Raw genomic sequence first — 14,471 nt, forward strand, 5'->3', positions numbered from 1 at the left:
TAATAATACAAGGCTTTTCTACTATACACATTAACGCATGTAATTTCGTTGACTATATCTACTCTATATCGATTTTATTGGTGTAACGTGTATTACACGATAACCATATGTGTTGTTCTCAACACTTTAATCATATTAAACCATTGATATACATGTACTTACCGGATTTGCGATCAAGCCTCGAACCGAACACTAATCTTTATCAAGAGCGTGAGGTTTAAGTCCAAGCATAGCTTTCCCGCCATACTTGAATCTCTTAAACCAAGGCTCTGATACCAACTTGTAACACCCTTATTATTATTTAACAATTTTCGTATAATTTACGAAAATAAACGGGTAATTAGAATTTCAATACATTGAAAATACGGGTTTCATTAAACTTTATTTACAGAATTAAAACTATACAAGATAACATGTTTGAGTTCGTCATTTAACAAAACAACGATACATAGTGCGGAAGCTTATTTCTTGATCGTGTTCGGTTCTTCGTTGTGCTTGATCATCCTCCGGTGCTAAAATCATACCTGAAACTCATAAAACATGAGTTGGATTAGTCATATGTAACTTAGAACATATTTAAACGAGTCCGGGAAGCAAAACTGATTAAAATAAAATTTTTTCGCTAAATCAGGGTTCTGTCGCGTGTTGCGGAGGAACCAGGTTGTTCCTTCGCGTGTCGCCTGGGAAACCAGTTTCCAGCAGGTTGCAGTTCAGATCAGCTATGCCAGTTTTTACGGAAACGGCCATAACTTCTTCGTTATTGATCCGTTTTACCCGATTCTTTTTCCTACGCGTCCGTAATTTAATCCTCCATCTTATGGAGTTAAAATCCTACATCCAACATAAGAAATTTTGAGACTTCTAAGCCTTTGAATCGTTACCTTTTTACCGAATTTTAACCCGTTTATGCATTTTATCAAACAAACGTATTTGTTTGATTCCTATGTTACATACACTTCTATAAATTAATGTTACCTACCATATTAGGTTCTAATCATAGGTTTATTACACAATTTAAACCCGTTTTCGCTTGTATGCTTATTTTGACCCGTTAAGGGTATTTAAGCACTTTCGAGCCTAAAATCGCTTTCGATTGCTTCTAGCATTCCATCACCACATTTCTTACCCTATAATACCCCACCTCGACTGTATTTAAGGTGAGTTTATTGTGGTGATCTTATATAACCCAAATTTTACCTCTAGAATCAATATTTTACGGCAAAACTCAAATAGTGCTGTTTGACTAAAAATAATACCTCTTTCATCTTCTATATTTATTCTAAGTATTTACCCTATCATAAAACTCGTTTCCAAACAACTTTTAAAGGTTGTTTGTTCCAATTAGCCAACGAGGGCATTTTGGTCGATTTTATTCTCTTTACTACTAAGTACTCTCTTTCCCATTTATTCGAACAAAATAGCATTTTTAACTACAACATGAATATGCGTACCTGTCCCGGATCAACAAGTAGACCCGATTCATACCTTGTTTTCATTATCACACAATCAATAGTGACGAAATCATCCGATTTTGCTAATCGGTCCTGTTAGCATAAGACTTGACAACCATATTAGTCGATATTGTCAAATGGTGTTATCAACACCATTCGACCCGTTTGGACTACACGCCCAACGTCATCTATTTAATCAAAACATCGTTTTTGATTTCCAATTTATACGTCCATTCATCCCGGATTTTATTAACATACCCTTTTTCTTTAAACTCTTTTCTTACAAAATTCAACCCATTTCGGCTTACGCTATGAGTATCCTTTTAACCTTTATTTACACTAGTCGACATTTGACCAATTTCCGTTTTTGTCCTTTTCCCCCATTATTAGATTACTCTACAAGATAATCTTAACAAAAATCCATATTTCCAAAACAATCGTTATCCGTTTACAACGTATTGAATAAACGAGTATTCTACATAAGTGTGTAAATTACACTTACCTTGCATCCGAATTACGCTTTTTCTTTTCTCACTTGCTTCGATCAACCCGCTTTCTCCCCAAGCTTCACCTAGCTTGTTAAGCGCCTACTATCATCCATCATTCACAAGGTTGTTAGATTAGTCATTCTAAATCACGACTTTCACACCTTATGAATATTTGACTACTTTCTTATTGAACTAAATCATAAATCATGAGTTTAATTCTCATGTCAAGACCCACTTCAAATCAAGTATGAATTCTTAACAATTTCCCTTTTTGTTCAAGTAGTTCTTTCATACAAGTTAGTATGGTGTTTATAAACACCAATACAACATAAATTTCATTAAATCATCCTAAACCCCTTTTTCATAAGCTTTAACGCATAATTCTTTATAATAATCAAATCTGCGTTTTTACCCAACTTTTAGCATTTTAATCCTCACTTAGGCGTTTCATCAAACACCTAGCGGGTCAGATTTTTATATCATCAAAACCAAGTTTATGACTTGTAATTATCATCTAAATTAACTTCAATTAAACAATTTTACACAAGTCTTAACATCCATATTTCTGAATTTTACTCTTAAATTCAGATTATGCTAGAACAAGATCATCAATTCTAGGGTTTATCAAGTTTTCTCCAAGTTCATTAATCACCTACCATGGTGGTTATAAATTCTATAAATATTCATGAAATCTTTTAACATGATTTCACCTAGGGTTCATCCCTAGACACCATATCTCTTCTAATTACATTCATGCATGACACAACCAAGCCAAATTTCGATTTTTCATAATTAACCTAGAACTTGAGATGAATCAAAACACTAGAATTTCACATACCTTGTGATCCCTTCAGTGAGGTGATCACTAATTCGTGCTTGAAACTTGATTTAGGACTGATTAGGAGCTTCAGTTTGATGGAAATCGATTGAATTAGGGTTGTGGGAAAACCCCTATGTCGCCCCTGTGCAGAGAACGACCAGACACACACTTCTTGTGTGTGTTTGGTGTAATATCTTTTGTTTTAATATCCCAAGTTTCAAGTTTAATCATTCTAGTCCCTCAACTTGTGTTTTCTTTATGATTGAGGAGTTTTAACCCTATTTAAGTTATTTTTAGACTTGTAGTTAACTAGGTTATAATTTTTCCTAGTTATTCATCTTGTACAAAAACCCGTTTTAGTTTAAGTCCCGTTAAATCTCGGGCCTTTTTATATATTTTGCTTTCTCAAGGTATTTCCCATCCTTTTAATAAATATTAGACTTATTTCTTTAAATCCTAATATTCACCGAGTTAATTTTACCACTAACGGTATTTTACCCGTTTTTACTATTAACGAGATTTGATTACCAAACCCGTTTTTCTGGGTGTTACAAGTCTACACCCCTTAAAGAGGTTTCGTCCTCGAAACCTTTTCTTTCGTAATTTATCGAGTTTAACTCTATGCATATGCTCTCGATAATCAATTGAGCATTGCTCATATTTTAATCGATTATTAATATTACCAGAAAAATTATGGTAATACCTTTTTGGTTGCAAAACATCTACGTGCCTCATTCGACATAAAGCAACTTGAAATAACGTAATTTCGTTATTTCTACTAATTTAATTAACTTAGCGATATCCATATTATCGAACCCTTTGTGAGTCCGTTACCTTGACCCGTTTAAAGGTCTTTGGTGAAATCTTTCACTTTTAGCAACAAATTCTTTTATTTTCAAATTTATTTATTCGGTTCAGTTATACCGAATCCACCGCTTACAAGCAAACCAAATTTATTTAAATGACCTTAACCGGTCTCACTAACTAGACTTATTGGTCCAGTTACTTTCTACCCTTATTATTTGCTATGGTTTACCTTATAAGGTAACCATTTAAAAAAAAACTCGTTATCTTTTAGTTAAAAGTTTTCATGTATACTGACGCGTACGTCTTTCATGTGTAAGGCCTCGCGGGCCGTTACTTACTGCTTATAACCCTTAATCTTTATTGACTGAGTTGTAACTTGACCACTCAGTCTCGTTAGTCTTTTAACAGGTTTATCGCGCGCTTGTCTTATATTAACAAGCGTTTTGTATTCGTCATGACATTTTCTTAACTTTGAATAGTTTTGCCGGCTAGCCTAATTTGACACCGTCACTTCATACCCCGTCACACGGGTATACTAATTTGCCATCTCCGGCCTTATGTGTGTCTAAGATTCTCTAAACCATCTCATACTACTTATGTTTGTTAAAACATTGCTTTTGACTAAAAACTAAATTTTTAGTTTACATTTTCTCCTTGTCTTATATCTTTTTCTCATGTCTAGGAATTTCCGTTTTAAGTTTTATTCCTGACCATTATTAATTTACACGGAGAATTGTAACCAGTTTCCCTTGCTTTACAATATTGGCCCGTAGGTTTCTTCACTTAGCGTCATGGGCTATTTCTTTATATGTTTCACCTTTTAAGGTGAGACCCAACAGTTCGTCTCTTCCTATTTATGACCCAACGGTCTCCTTGGTCTCGTAGACCTTATCACTACATTTTATCCCGTAGGTTATGATGATCCCATAGATCGTCTTTTATTCATGTCTACATTCATATGTCTATTTATACTTATATATCTTTAAAGCATCCTTTGTTATGTTCGGAATCATTTAATTTTTGTTTTTGAACTTTGGTTGACTTTGACCGTAGTCTAAGGTTTCTTTTGTTCACTTTCGGGCTTTACTTTCGGGCTATCTTTCCGACTTTCCGACTTCTAACGTCATTTACACGTCGGTTTGCTTACGTTTACCGTTACCCGGTTTATACTTATACTCCTTTACAACCCATTACCCGGGTCCTTCTATCTTATTGTTTTCAGCCTTCCGATTTCACCGGTTTTCGTTTTCCTATTATATTAAGCGTTATTCCTCAATTGACTCGTTTGACTCATTTTGGGTGAATTTTCATCACTTATGAATGTTAAACTTCATTTTCTATTTGACCCGTCCAACTTTGAAATGGTTGAACGTAATTACCAAAATTTATGTTTGCGAAAATTCTTGTCATCCTTTAGTCATGACTCGTATTCCGAGTCTTTTGACTTTCTATTTCGCGCTCCCGTCTCTCGGTTTGCGCATTCACCCACAATCCTACCCGTTCATCGGGTATTTTTACCGTAATCATTATCAAGTAACCATTCTTATATGGTTTTAGACATCATTTCAATTTATTTGGTCGTCTTAGCGAAATCCATCGCTTTTATTTAATTAAGTCCTTTATTCATTATTCAATTCGTTTGACTTGTCCACGTGAATTTCATCACTTATGTCGATAAAAATTTTATCCCCATGCCTTAGCATTCTCATTAGTTAGTTTGTAGTTTCATTTTCTCCGATCTTTGTCCCTTCTCTCGGGCTCATCATTTTAACGTAATACGCTCCCGTCGTCCGACTTGCGTTTACGTTTACTATCAAACATCTTATTTATTTGATTCATTTGGGTACTATTTTAGTTAGTCCCATTCACCCCGCCCTTACTACGTCAGACGTAAATGTGTCCGCTACAAGAAGTTCATGGTACCATATGCCACTACTTACTTGGCCAGAGTAAGCGATTAACACATGACACACATGACCTTTTTATAGTTTTCACATCACGCCCTATTTAAGTAACGCCTCTATTTAGTTTTCTTGGAAGTAATATCCTGGATAGGTATTCTATTCAGGCTTTCCAAGTTTCTAGCTTACATATGCAACAATCAGTTTCTACATGTTTGTTGCATATTGTCATTTGTGCGATTATATTTAAAAGCACGCACCTGGTATTGCTTGCCCCGACGGGCGTTTCTTGCCTTTAAATTTGTTCGCGGTCGTTACGCGATTTAGTCCTTGGTGAGCATGCTCCTCTTGTCATACTTCGGACCGTTCTTCTATCATATCCGTAATTTATTAAGCTCTCGCTATCCTCATATGCGAGTGTCCTTCAACTAAAACATATACAACAGTTAATAATTTCAACATTAAAGGATGCCCGTATAATAATACAAGGCTTTTCTACTATACACATCAACGCATGTAATTTCGTTGACTATATCTACTCTATATCGATTTTATTGGTGTAACGTGTATTACACGATAACCATATCTGTTGTTCTCAACACTTTAATCATATTAAACCATTGATATACATGTACTTACCGGATTTGCGATCAAGCCTCGAACCGAACACTAATCTTTATCAAGAGCGTGAGGTTTAAGTCCAAGCATAGCTTTCCCGCCATACTTGAATCTCTTAAACCAAGGCTCTGATACCAACTTGTAACACCCTTATTATTATTTAACAATTTTCGTATAATTTACGAAAATAAACGGGTAAAAATCTGATGCTTCAAACCTATCAAAATGAGCCCAAATTTTCAAATGGTTTATATACGCTGCGTAGTGACCTATATGCAGCGTATATAAGCCTTGTTTTTTGTGCAATGATTGGTTATAGGCACTGAGATCCATGGTTTATATACGCATCATAGAGTTTAATACGCAGCGTAGAGGGTTAACCCTATACGCTACGTATTGACCTCTACGCTGCGTATATAAACCCTAGTTTTGCTAGGGTTTGGTGTGCCAATAGACACTAGTGTGCCAATTGGCACACCCATATTAAATAGCATGAAAAGCCAGAGAAGAAAACGAAAATGTATGGAAAATTGTCACATGACCCTTAAATAGCATGAAAAGCCAAAGAAGAAGACGAAAATGCATGGAAAATTGTCACATGACCTACATTAAAAAACTATATATTAGATTTATCAACTTTCACTAATTGACCGATAGAACTCTCAACTTTCAATTTGTACCACAACACTCTCAACTTTTAACTTATTCCTTTAGCACTCCCGAATTAACTGAACCCTAACCCAATTAGTTGTTTGCTGAAACATATATAACTTTAGAATAACAGGCTTACTTCTATTGGGTCACTAATTGACACCGTACTTTTAATTGCTTTATTGGTGTCAAGAATAAGGTTGCTGAGATGGACAAAAAATGTTTTATAAGGTGAGGTCTCTCGAGTGGAGTCCTTGCGTGGATGAGGACGATGCGACACTCAAGGGGAACTCCGCCCCACGTTATGTGAGATGGAGAAAAAACCCTGAACAGGGAACTATACCAACATGGAGAAGAGGTATATAGCCATTGGAGTCACCATTGAAAAAAAAAGCAACCGAATTTTCCTATATAAACGAATTTAAATCTTCCATTTTATAAATAATCTACTCTACTCAAAATCATTCTATACTTACAAGATCCACTCTACTCACATGGATCTTATAAATATTTTACCATCTTCTAGTTCGTCATCTTCATTAATTTCTAATTCGTCATCCAATGACATGGAGACTTATAATTTGCAACTTGTCGTCTGTGTTGCTCAAGCCACTTTAGCTGATCAAGAACCCCAAGCATGAGAAGATTTCCGTTATGCATTTTTAATGATGTTTGACATGCTTTTGTTATGTATATGAAATTTTGTTTGATTTATCTTTTTTATATGACCCCCCTGACCGATCCAACCAAATCTGACCCAAACCGGACCGAACAAGTTTAATATATAGCCATAGCAACTGACCCCAAAATTTCGTACAACCAAGAAAAAGGTTCCTTAATCCACCACTGCTTTTATAGCAGTTTTGATGTTTTTAAATCTTTGAGCCAATTTTTCAAGTCTGGTATCTCAATATCAATATCACCTGACACAACCACAATCACCACTTTCATCTGAACCCAGTGGCGGATTCAGACTTTTATTTTAATAGGTTCCTTTTGGTAAATTTTCTTTAATTATCACTAATTTTTTCTAAATTCTATAAGGTTCTCACTAATTTCTTTCCAAACACACTGGGTTTCTGAGATCCCACAAATGTGGGCTGGATCCGCTGTGCCTGAACCCACTGCCACAGATGTGGCCTCCACAGCCTCTAGCGTGCTCCCGGTATTAAGCCCAAATTTAAATTGTTAACACTTGACATCCATGTTTTTGGGCCGAGTAATGCACTCACAGGCCCACAACGGAGTCCAACTAATTGGCATGATCCCCTTAGACTGTGGGTATAGGGCGGGGGTTGAGGCGTGTGTTGGTTGAAAACGCCCAAGTCACCACCCCGGGTGGGCTTGGGTTTGGGCGTGGTCCAAGGGGCGGGAGTTTAAAGCCGTGCGTGGGGCGGGTCAATCAATATGACATGGCGGGCACTCAATGGCCAAACCAAACTAGTCGTTGGGCTAGCCGTTGGCCAACCGGCCTGAATACGGAAGAGATGCCGCAAAAAGGCGCGCTCAGGGCATCACCTTTAGTTGGGAGTTCGGGCTCGCGTAGGGGAGTATACGGCGATCAGTTGGATGACATTGCATGCAAGTTAGATACATTCAATGTATTCCAACAACAAAGGGCCGAAATTCAGAAGAGCAAAGAAGCTAGTGATACCCTGAAACAAAGACGAGATGATATGAAATTTCTAGCACAGCCCATTGATCACCTATCAGGTGAACAGTTGGAACTAATGTTGGAAACGAGAGAAGATATAAAGAAAAAATATAAGCATTAGGAATTTTTTTATGTAGTTTTCTTTATTTAAAAAATTTAAATTTTTTGTTTTAAAAAATATAAAACAGCCGTTTGGGCTGGCCACGCCGCAAACCGTCGCCCCACCATATCGTCTTCAATGTGGGTCAGCCGACTGAATCCCCCTCAAGCCACGTGTCAACCCATACCCCAAACCCTCGCCCCACCATACATCACGGTGATAAGGGTAGGCAGGGGCGGAACTAAAGGTATGTGAGCTGTAGCACGGGCTACGGCTGAAGTCTGTATGCGTAGTGTATTTTTTATATATATATTTTTTGGTTTTTTACAAAAGATATCCCTAAAATAATATAAGGATACCCCTAACCAACCCAAACTTATAAAATAAGGGAGCCCGATTGAAACAATGACTCAATTGATTAGATAAGCCCAACTGATTAGATTAACAAAAAAAAACACAAAACTACATATGGCGGCCAGGGGCGGACCTAATGTAGGTTGGGGCGTAGCACGGGCTACGGCTCAACTTTTTTCCGGTAGTGTAAAATTTTATTTTTTTTTTCGATTTTTATACTAAGGACACCCCTCAACAAGTACTAGGACACCCCTGAAAAAAAATTTATAAACTGAAAGCAAGCCCAAACAATACTGATTATATTTGCCCAAAAAAACAAATGATAGCCCAATAGTAATTAGCCCAAATAACCAAATAATAACCCAATAGTGTATTAGATTGTTGTGCTAATTGTGATTGTGAGTTGTGAGTATTCTTTATTTCTTGAGTTCTTGAATTGTTTAATTTCGATCTAAAAATTAAAAATAAACCTAGCCCAATCTAATATCTAAAAACTTATTGCCAATATTAATTCATAAAGCCTAGCCAAAATGTGATATGCTCAATATTTATTCGTTAACCTAAATACTAATAACTTAAAAAAAAAACTAGTTTATAAAATTTAATTCAGTAAGGCCTAAGGGCCTTTTTTTGGCTCACCGAGGGCACTCGAATTTTCAGGATCGGCCCCGCCCCGTAATGCAGGTAAAAAAAATTCTGTTCTATAAATGTATCGTAAAAAAATTTGGGATACCCCTGAATATTTCTTCTAGTTCCGCCACTGAGGGTAGGTACACACAAGATGACGTATTATTTGGTGAGGAAATGACGTAAACCACTACGTACACACGTTATTAATTATTTAATTATTTATATCCTTTGATTTTTAAACATTATATTGATCGACTTAAGAAACACAAATAATATTTAATTATTTATATCCTTTGATTTTTAAACATTATTTGATTGACTTAAGAAACACTAAAAAATATATATTCCCATTCATCTAGAAAACTTGCGTTTATAATATTGGTGCTGTGATGTTACCAAACATTACTATCACTCTCTATATGGGCGTCACATCACTTCACCTCATCCGCTATCTTTCTGCACTATCCAATATGGTGTGGTCCCTGATCTCCACCATCCTCGAACACGAATAAAATTCCACCAATTAATCCAAAGAGGCTTGTGATCGGCATGAAACATCCATGCTCACCACACATAGATTAAGAGTGGTGTGGTGTACCACGTGAATCATATCCCATATGACAATCCATAACCTAAACCATCATGTTCACACCCCACAACTTTATAGTTCAATATCAATTTAAATATATTTTGTTTCATATGGTTTTTTAATTGATGTGGCTTTAATTAAGTGACAAATCTCTTATTAAATAAAATGTAAAATCTAAACCAATTCTTCTTCTTCTTTTCTCTCCCTCTCTCTCTCTCTCTATATATATATATAAAGTGTGGATTGATGTTTGTTATAAGAGAATGATCAACTAAAAAATAGATTTTGCCTAAATAGCCTAAAATGGATTATGATGATGCCATGTGTCACTCCTTATAAGTAAAAAGTAACGGCATTTAGGTCCTTATAAGAGTGGGAAAATGACATGTGTCACCCTTTTTGTTTTCTAAAGGGTGTACCTATTGGCACACCCATTTGTCTATCTACACACCTTAAAAGGTATTTTTTGTCCTTATATGCACACCCTGCAGTGTCGAACTGTGCCCAAAACGCGGCGTTTTGGTCCAGTTAACAGAAAAAGACTGACGGATTTCTGACGGGTCTGTTGACCGGACCAAAACGTCGAGCTTTGGCCGCGTTTTGGTCCTGTCAACCAGACAAAAGACTGACACCCGGTCTGATTGCAGGACCAAAACGCGGCTAAAGCTCGGCGTTTTGGTCCGGTCAACAGACCCGTCAGTCTTTATCTGGTTAACCGGACCAAAACGCTACGTTTTGGGTACAGTTCGACACTGCAAGGTGTGCATATAAGGACAAAAACCACCTTTTTGGGTGACTATCTACACACCAAGTGTGTAGATAGTTTGGGCCTTTCTAAAACTACAACAAAAAAAATACAGTACAAAAACCCAGTACAAAAAATAATAGCACAAAAAATATTCCACAAAAAAAACTAGTAAAAAAATATAGCACGAAAAAATTCAACACAAAAAATATAGTACAAAAAATTCAGCACGAAAAATTGAGAAAAAACATAAAGACAAAAAAAAATTCAGCATAAAAAATTTAGCACAAAAATTCAGCACAAAAAATGTTATACAACATAGAAATACAACACATTTTTGTGGGTTTTTTTAGTCGTCATATTTTATATAACAATTTGGTACTCAAATTAAAAATAAAAAAACGTTCGATTTTATTGTGAAATTTTTATGGTAAAATACTGTCATATGAAAAAATTACGAATGTTTAAAAATTGAGGGTGTAATATGTATGTGTGTTATATGTGGAGAGAGAATGTTAATAAATAAAATTTTTCTAAGATATCATTACACTTCTTTTTTTTCTATATTTTTATCTTAATTATTGATTTGAAAAATGAATAGTTAAGATTACTTCTCATTTTAATTAGTCAAAATAAACTTTTGTTATATTCCATATTATCTTGATCAACTAATAAAGGAGACTATAAAAACCTTTAGTATATTCATTTGATCTTACCCTGTTGGTTATATTCTATATTATCTTGATCAACTAATAAAGGAGACTATAAAAACCTTTAGTATATTGAGTTTAAATAAACCACTCTTAACCTTAAAATAATATTTTAGCAGATATTTTAAGATTCCATTATGGATTTTTTTTTTCACTTTTTTATGAATGGGATCATTCTCTCCTGATTGTTCCTTCCATGACCAAAATAAAACTAGAAAATAGTTCATGTGCAACATATACACAATAGTTAAAACTAGTGGTAATTTTTTCCGTTGTGACGACTCGGTTTTAAATATACATTATATTTAGAGATAAAAATAAACATGTCATAATGGTATATTTGAAATTGTATAAAACACTTTAATTTGAAAGACACAAAATATGTTACAACGATCGAAAACTATAAAAACGAATATCAATTTTGATAATATTGATAACGATACTGTTCTCAGTCGACATTGCTCTATTCTTCACGATACTGACACCCACTATAGCTTGCAATATCAAAAATATCTTTTAGTTTAAATACTGTTATACATCTACTTATTATTAATATGGTTATCAACAACTAAAATAGACTAGGCAATGTGTAAAATGTTTAATACATTTTTTAAAACACCAATTTTTTATTAATTTATTAAAAGACATAAAAGCGTTTAACCACGATTACCGGTATTGGTATCCACCTAAACCCAACTGCCAACTCATTAAGCCCTTTTCATGCTAGCATTATGTTCAAGTTAACAATTCATCTAAATGTCTCACACTCAGAAGTTACAGATCCACCTAATCCTATATCAGGCTTATAAGGTAAAGATTAAAAATCTACAACTTTATATAAATAACCCTTATGCATTTAAAATTAAATTTGGATGGAATGATGGATGATGATGAGCTTTAGCAATTTATTCTCTTATATATAATTCAAATATTTGACCTGTTTGCATGTTTAAGCAAACGGGTTTATGGAATTACATCTTTTTCGCAAGGTCATCATTTCTACGAATATACCCCATTACCTGGGTTATTATTCTTGCTTTTGGCGCATCCGTTACGTTTAAGCTTATTCAACCCGTTCAACCATTTAACGATCAAACTTAATTTATCTGAATTCTTTTTAGGGATTCAAAATCTTCCGACTACGACTCATTACCCGAGTCCATCAATTTGTAATTCGCGTTCTCGTTACCCGCTTTAGGCTTTCCTTCGTAATTTAACCCATCAACCGGGTTTATACCGAAGTCATTGCTCACGCATCCATTCCTGTATGCGTTAAAACTTTATTTAGACCCGTTTGGTTGATTTTGTGAAAACCATCATTTTTAAACAAACCAAACATATCACCACTCGCTATTTTGACCCGTTTGGTTGTTTTCGTGAAAACATTCACTTTTAAAAACCCGAACATATCATTACTCGTTATTTTGACCCGTTTGATTGTTTTTGTGAAAACCATCACTTTTAAAAAACCGAACATATCATTACTCGCTATTTTGACCTGTTTGATTGTTTTTTGTGAAAACCATCACTTTTAAACAAACCGAACATATCATTACTCGTTATTTATCCAAACGGTTCATTTGTGTGAAATCCATCACTTATAAATGAGCCGAATTTCTCTAGCATCACTTCGTTGTTCAACATATATCGATAGAAAATTATTAATAATATCCTACGAAGCATAAAGCCACGTACCTTATAGCTTTTCCGTGTATCGCTTCCGGCTTTGTCACCCACCTTATCACTCAAGTTGCCTATAAGTACAACTCGACAATTGTTAAGTCATCATTATCATGATCATTTTTGCCACATTTCAAAAAATCGATTTGTACGGCTCATCTCAACATTTGTCCATACATAACTAGCAACCAAGTTTCATTTAAGAATTTTACCATACACCTTAAAGGCGTATACTTCCTAGCACTTCATTTGGTTAGGTTGCTATCTTCCTATTCCCAAATTTCGAGGCATAATTACATGTTTTCACTAGGTCGATTCAATCATGAGCATACATCATTCAAGATTATCTCCCTTAGCTATTATACACAACATAAACTTGGGGTTTCTCATTCTATGAACAAACCCATTTCATATTCCAATTGATTAATCATCTAAACAAGTTATGCAACAATAATTCATACAATTTATTGATTAGGACTACCAATGTTGTCCCTGTGTACATGTAATCTCATTTTTAGGGTGATTGGTCATCTAGGTCATCTAATTTCATGAAACCCTTCAACTAGTGAGTTTCATAAATCACAAAATTACAACATGTTAAGCTGAAGCGGGGCTTATCAAAACCTCAATCTTGCATAAACATCACTTCAATTTTCAGTTCAGATCAAGTGATTTGATGAAATATTATGAACTAGGGTTCTTCCCCTTTTCTCCTTTTTCCTTGGTCGCACACTCCTGGACACACATATGTGTGTGCAACATTTCTTTTTTGTTTAATAAGAACAACTTTGCCTCTTTGACCACTGTAGTCCCCCAAGTTTATTTTAATTACTAAAGATACTTGCATCCATATTTTTGTAAGTTTTACTAATTCCTAACTAGGTTATTTACCCCTAGTTATTTTATTTTAATTGAAAATAAAAACATATTTTCTTATTCGTATCTTTTGGTATTTTTGGGGTGTTGCACACCAACAAATCTTAAAATCAACACCCACTTTGAACAAACAAACACCTTTCATGCGGGTTCCTGGCAAAACGAACCCACCTTACCTACCCTTGAGGGTGGCGGTGGTGTTCTAGCATCCCTAGATGCCTCTACCCGCTAGTGACCCCTCCCGCTGATAGCTTACAATAATGTCACTGCTTATTGAAAAAATAATTTGATGAACCCTAGAAAACTAAATGGATGAACTCTTCAATAAAAGGTGTAAACACTAATATGAAATTTTAGTCTTTAATAATTAAATCTAGTTATAATATACATATAACTA

General features: G+C 35.0%; 1 long non-coding RNA gene across 2 annotated transcripts; it reads right to left on the reverse strand.

The window, feature by feature from the left end:
* Positions 1-369: 369 nt before the first annotated feature.
* LOC110871263 lies at positions 370-2,856 on the reverse strand. 2 transcript variants are annotated; one of them, XR_002553602.2, is made up of 4 exons: positions 2,778-2,856; positions 1,954-2,041; positions 1,452-1,544; positions 370-524 (listed from the first exon to the last, which is right to left on the reverse strand). It is a non-coding gene; the product is annotated as an uncharacterized LOC110871263 (long non-coding RNA). The 2 variants fall into 2 exon arrangements; XR_002553603.1 differs by having other exon boundaries at positions 1,954-2,038; positions 2,778-2,849.
* Between the last annotated feature and the right edge of the window lie 11,615 nt (positions 2,857-14,471).

The sequence above is a fragment of the Helianthus annuus genome, chromosome 4 (assembly GCF_002127325.2).
Source record: "Helianthus annuus cultivar XRQ/B chromosome 4, HanXRQr2.0-SUNRISE, whole genome shotgun sequence".
In the NCBI taxonomy this organism is placed as follows: domain Eukaryota; kingdom Viridiplantae; phylum Streptophyta; class Magnoliopsida; order Asterales; family Asteraceae; genus Helianthus; species Helianthus annuus.